We start from the raw sequence: 7,064 nt of genomic DNA on the forward strand, positions 1-7,064 counted from the left end.
CCAACTGTCGACTCTGTCGAAATATGTGCACACTAAAGCCAGACTGACAATCGGGGTAAATACTGTAGTGTAACCCTGGCTTAATGCTCAGCTACGCTATCTATTAGCCTATTAGCCTATTAATCTGTGATACAACTGAGAGAACAGCAATAACGCTTAAAGCAACATCATGCAGCATTTTAACTAACAGCTCCAAAATCACTGCTACTCTGGGCTCAGCACATTGTTAACAGCACTATGTAACTTTGGTGAAGTGGTTTTTGGGCACCTAGTTCCAATGGCTTTTATTGATGTACCCACTATACAACTCCAACCACTAACCACCACCTGTATGCTGTTTTACTTAGTCATTGAAAGACAGTGGTTTTACCATTCAAGTAGAGCTGCCTATGTCTATATCTATGCCTGATCATCCTAGCAAAATGACATCGCATCAACCAACATACTATAACTTGTTAATTGCAATAACTTGAGTGCAATAACTTTCCATATTGATTATTGAAAGTTATTGCCACTAGGTCACTTACTATATTCACATAATTTATATATGTACATATTTCAAGTTCTCATTTTTTCTCTTTGTTTTCAATTTTGTTTATTTTATTTAATGTGTTTATGTTATGAGTGTTTATTTTATATAGTGTTTATTCTTACATGAACAACTGTTGCAACTGCAGTTTCCCCCCTGGGATCAATAAAGTATTTCTGATTCTGATTCCTGATTCTGTACTAATATGACCACCATCAAGATCTATTCATGTCATATGCTAATTAATACATAGTAAAACCTCCTTAATATCCATTACAGAAAGTAGGACACAGATGATCAGCTTGCAACATTATACATTCTAAGTGAGGACTTTTGTGTGAATCTAATAACAACACATAAACATTTAATTAAATGTCTCACTAGAATAGCTCCGATGAACAGAAGAAAAAGTCAGTGGCACCTTGCAGTTGATGGGCTGTAGCAGTCAGACACAGTGTATGAGTATGATTAATTTATTTACACAACAGAAATCAGGCAAATATATATAACCATTCTGTCTGATTCACAGTATACACAGCAGCAACAATAACAAAGTCTCAGCAGCTCATTAAAAACCAATAAGTAGTTTGATGTTGTATTATGACATCTAACTAGCTATTCTCCAATTTACAGCAGTTTATTTATTCATGAAAATACATTCTGTTGCACTAAACATGTTTAATAATATTACATATGTATAATCCTGCATGTGCCATGTAATATAAAGCCATATGTTGAGCCAAAAACAATTTACACCTTCCATCACTTCAATATTATTGATCTCTAAGGTTTTTTGTTTCTAATAAAAAAATAAATCAAATCTTTTTCCATTTAATTTTCCTCAATTTGTGTGCAATATTTATATGATGTCCCATTTATGATTTGACCATATGGCTACATTATTTATCCCTTAGAATTAAACAGTCTAGTTTTGTTACTGTTTCTTTAAGACTAATTGAACACCACCTCCTTGTTTCTACACCCACTGCCCATATAGTAGCACTTTGTAGTTGTATAGTATAATGTACAACTGCAGTTTGTATAAATATAGACTGTAATCCACCTGTTTCTCTGAATACTTTGTTAACCTCCTTATCCTGTTCAGTCAGGACCACCACAGAGCAGGTAGTATTTGGGAGGTGGATCATTCTCAGCACTGCAGTAACACTGACACTGTGGTGGTGGTGGTGTTGGTGTGTGTTGCGCTGGTACATGTGGATCAGACACAGTAGTGCTGCTGGAGCTCATCTGTTGCTGCACAGTTTGTGTTGGTCATCCTTCATCAGTCCTTCATCAGTGCTCACAGGACGCTGCCCACAGGAAACTGTTGGCTGGATATTTCTGGTTGGTGGACAATTCTCAGTCCATCACTGCTGTGCCTGAACACACACTCATACCAGCACAACACCCACTAACACACCACCATCATGTCAGTGTCACTGCAGTGCTGAGAATGAACTACAAAGTGCTCCTGTATGGTAAGTGGAGCCAATATAACGGACAATGAGTGTACAAACATGGAGGTGGTGTTAATATAATGGCTGATCAGTGTAAAAATGTATATAAGCACTATATTTTAATGGTGTCTGGTCTGATTGACTACCCTGTGTTGCACCTCATTTAAAAAGCAGTTCTGGCTGAAATGTGAAACAAACTGTTATGTTCAGGCTAAAACCTCAACTGAAGCAAGATGTGACTGTATTATAAGAATACACGTCTGGAGATATTTTGTTAAAATTTAAGCAGTGGCTTAACCTCCAAAACACTCACAGACTGGTTTCTTTAACATTTAAAAACTGACCAGCAGAGGGAAACCCTCAGGGCCCTGATGTTTTCTGAGAGCTTGTTGTATTTAAACATATTGTCAGTATTGCAGAAATATTCACTCATATTTAAACTGATTGTCAATAAATGTTAAACTCATGAAAAAATTTAAAACAATGTAAGAATCTTGTTTTGTGTGGTATCTAGTTAGACAGAACCAAGCAAGCTCTGCCATTGGTTAGGCTCCTGTCTGATCTTATTCACCAACACAAGCTTAAGTGAGTTATTACTAACAGAAAACACAGATGGCTTACAATGATAGTTTGCAAGTTCTGACCATGCCATCAGCATATGATATCATGAGAGGAGACCTTTGAGAGCTTTGAGTTGGAGTTCATGTGGCTTCTGCTTTGTGGTAGAAGCTTATTCTGCCCATTAATAAGTGAAGCTAAAAATTAGATATATGACTGAGTTAAAGGGAGGTGACGGGCTGATAGTCGGTTGTGGAAACTTAGTCCTAAACACATAAAGATGATGTTAGATCGGGGGAAGAAGGCATTCAGGCATGTTCTTCTTCCCAAAATTCAGTCGTTATATAACCCTACTTCAATTTCTTTTCTTTTTTTATCCCCAAAAAAGCTGCTAATGCAAGGTATTGGGCAGCTGAATGTGCTTTGAGGCTTAACAGAAAATAGACAAACGCTGGTTAGCAACAAGGGGAGAAAGAGGGTCATTCTTGCCACTCATAAACGGCATCCACTTGCCTGATTGGAATCTTATGTGGGGGCTTACAGTTATGCTTGCATGAATGAAAAGGCTCGTTTACCAATGCACAGTATTGACTAGTCATTGAGCTCCACACTTAAGAGGTGCTAAAGATGGCCTACTTTTATTGATAGGTGCTGGCATCAGGTCAATATCAACAGATCATCACTGTCCAATAATAAAAAAAAAACATGTATCTCCAAAATGGTGACTTTACAGGAGAAGGCAAATATGTTTTAACTTAGAATGGAAGTCAATGGAAAACAAGTTAATGCCAAGCAATTCTACTGAGCATGTCTACTGGTCTATTCATCTAGATGAATGAAGAAATGAAGAAAACTAAAAACAGATAAAAATGGAGACAAATGTAGCCCAAAAATATCACACACACTATGGCTGTGGGATTGTTTAGAGTCGAGTGAGCAGTTTTAACATGATAAAAAATACAGTTCATTCTTTAGTGCTCATCCAAAGATTTGGTGTTGGTTAATTAAAAGTTGGTGGCTCATCTTTAGCGCTAAAAAAAGCTTTCATGAAAAACAGCTAATTTGAGAGTGTAGTTGTTTCTGAGAAAAATATATATTGGGTCGATCTCAGTACTGCTCAAAACCCAAATCAGTATCAGTACCTGAAAAAGTGCTATCATGCCACCTCTACTAAAAAGACTACACATACCCATCCAGATTAAGCCAAATTTCCCCAGTTGTCTCCAGAACCCAGCTGTCTGTGTCAACTGCCCAGTGCTGGACCTCACTTTTAGGGAGCAAGCAGCCAAGAAACAAAAGGAAGCAGACCTTAAAGAGGTGCAGAAAAGCAGGTTGTGTAAGGATAAGGCTCCAGCATGTGTATGTGTGTGTGTGTCAGGATCTACAAACCTATACAAGCCTGAATTTCTAAAAATGGAAATGTGACAAGCCGGTGTTGCAGACAAGCGACTGTATGATATTTTGCTTAGCCTTCTGTTTTTCGAAATGACTGTATCACTTAATGCCTTTCATTAAAATCTGATTCTGGAGGTATGGACACCACTACCACCCACACTACGCACACACACACACCTACACACGTCTGAATCCAATAGCAGGATTTACTTGAGAATGTAGAGGCACATCACAGGCATCCTAGGACCTATTTCCATGCGCTGTGCATCAGCTAGTTTCTCCTGCAGTCACTGCAAGCCGGATATATCAATGTTTAATGTATTGTAAAAAGGAGAAGAAGTTCTACTTTACAGCGCACAGCTCTGGGAATAGGAGGGGGCCAAGCACGCAGTGTGTGTGGATGCAGGGGGGGGGGCGTTTAACTCAGCTGGTCTTCCTCAGCCTCCTGCAAGGATTGTACATTAGAGCTGTTTGGTTTACCTAGCACTGATGTGGAAGAGCAATCAAAACTTAAAAAAAAACACATTACATCAGCTAAATCACATTTAATAATTATTTTTAAAAAATGTTAACAGCCAATGAGAGCGTTTGAGAGAGTGTGTAGAGAAATATATATATATATATGCATAAGTGATTTTTTTGGTATTATTTTACTAAGTTAAATAAAGTATGTATATTCTGGAATTTTAAAAAATGGAAATTTTGAAATATGTTTTTTTGATGCAGCACTAGCCAGAACTGCAGAAAATGCTGAGATACAAATGACAAACGTGTCTGTCACATTATATGAAAAATGAATTTTGGGGAACATTTGGGAAGACAAATTAGGGCAATATTAAGTTACAGCAGGTCACACAGCTGGTAAAGTGACCAAATCCAATTTTCTAACCAAATCTAATATGTTGTTTAGGCTGTGCACACTACTGTTTTAATATGATATATATCCAACATTCATCTGAACAGTTCAAGCTCCTAAACTGACGCTCATACGTTAAAGAGCAGTGCCTCAGGGTTCGGTTTCATCTTTACCAGCAAGGAGTTCCAGGGGCTGACAGCTGGCCTTATCACAGAGAATGCATTCGTGCTTAACATGAGAAGGACACGTTATTTGGTTGTGGACACTTTGTTGGTTTGCGTCTCTGTTTTTTTTTTTTAAACTTCATTTTTAAGCTTTTTGTTTTCCTTTGATACTGCAGTCCCGTCCTCTTGTTCATGTTCGGAAATTATATTGGTTATGATATTGCCTTCTAATTTAGTTAGAACAGAGACACCACCCCAAATATTGATGGGGTCTGTTACCTCGCTATACCGCCACTGAAAACCTCCCTCACTGCCATGCATTGTCATCCATTTTCCCTTCTCCTGAACGAATGTCAAGATTGAATTGATACATTGCCACGTACCGGTTATGTATCAGATTTCAATACCACATATGAAAGTGGCCCAAATCGGAATGGAAAATGTCAGATTCTGATTTATTTGCTGTTCACACTGCCATGCAGATGTGATGACAAAAAAAGACTTATTTATGACACTTTTACCTGCTGTGTGAACATAGCCTAAGACACTGGTAAAGGTTGGAGACATGGGATTGGGACTGGAAGGTCACCAGTTCGATCCCCAGCACTGTCAGGAAGTGGGAGCTGTATTAGTACATAATTTGATTCCTATAGGCTCTTGAAAGTTTCAAGCAAATTTTAGAGTTTTTATTTATTTATTTATTATATTTTTATATATGTTTTTAGTCCCTAATTACTAATGATTAACGCAGCATTAGTGACTTTCATCTTAACTTTAAAATAATACACTTTAGAAATCACTTGACAGAACCTACCTAGAACCCTCGCTGTCAATTATACTCTAATACACTGCAAATTTAGATGATCATTTATATTCAATAATGAAGCTAATACAAAGTACGGCAAATTTCCACTCATCTACATGGTAGTACGGACTTGGCAAGTTCAATTTGTGAGTACAAACCCCTCAGGACATTCTGCAATTGCACAGCAGTGTGGTGCAAAATGTATTGTGGTATATCTGGCTGCCCAAACAAGTTAGTCCGTAATGGATCCTCAATAACATGGGCGGAGCAAGAACAGATCTTGAAGATGATGCTGAATGGAACTAAGGTTGCGTACTAGGGCTAAGCATGCAGACCGCAAATCAGCCCATGCTTTAGGCCAGTTCGATTTACAGGTGTTGTCTGAATTGGCTGTCCCTGCTATCCACAAGTCTATGGGACCATAATGAAGATCTGGATGTGCTTTTAGACATGTATTTACAGGAAGAATTTTTGTGACTACTGGCTTCAAATGTTTATTTGTGAAGCTAGCCTAATAGCTCCAGTGCTAAAGTAAAAAAACAAAAACCTGGACAAGAAACATGCCATGGCTGGTTGTCTGGGGTGATGCCACAATTTTAAGGGGTTGAGACTAACCAGAAAGCTGGTCCAATAACATAAATTGGCCTTGTTGTGTTTACTGCATAAAACAGAAATAATGGCATTGTATGATAGGCTTCTGTATTATTTATAAATGGCCTGTCATTCAAAGAGACAGAGAATGAGAGAGAAAGAATTACAGACAGAATGAAAAGAGATTGAAATTCTGGAGTAGGAAAAATGTAGAGAGAAAAATGAGCTAAAATGACCAATGCTTAACTGCAGAGTGAGTGAGCAAGGACGGAAAAGAGTACTGAGAAGATGTGTGTGTCATGTGTGAGTTGGTACAAGTAGCCCTTAGTGTGGGGTAAATGGACGCTTGTTGCGTGGCGGCACACAAATGCACAAATGACTCCCCGTCTTTTTTTTTTTTGGCTCCAAATGCAAAGACCTAATATATTCTGATGCACTTCTTTGCATTTTACGCCCAGTGAGTGGGAGAAACGCAGCAAGTCAAGTCCATTTGCAATGAGCATTTTGGCCACTTTTTAGGCTTTTGTGTATTTGAGAATAGATCTGATGCAGCACAAAGCAGAGGCTGAGCAAAGGCGGCAGACTTAAATTTAAGCGGACAAATGGCTTACTGGCTTAGATCTGCTTTAAGTCTTGCAGGTCAAATCGTGAATGACTTGGTAGTTTGCTCTAGTTTGCTGTGTTTGTATGTGTTCAGTGGCTGAAATAA

This window comes from Salminus brasiliensis, chromosome 9 (assembly GCF_030463535.1).
Source record: "Salminus brasiliensis chromosome 9, fSalBra1.hap2, whole genome shotgun sequence".
NCBI classification, from domain to species: Eukaryota; Metazoa; Chordata; class Actinopteri; order Characiformes; family Bryconidae; genus Salminus; species Salminus brasiliensis.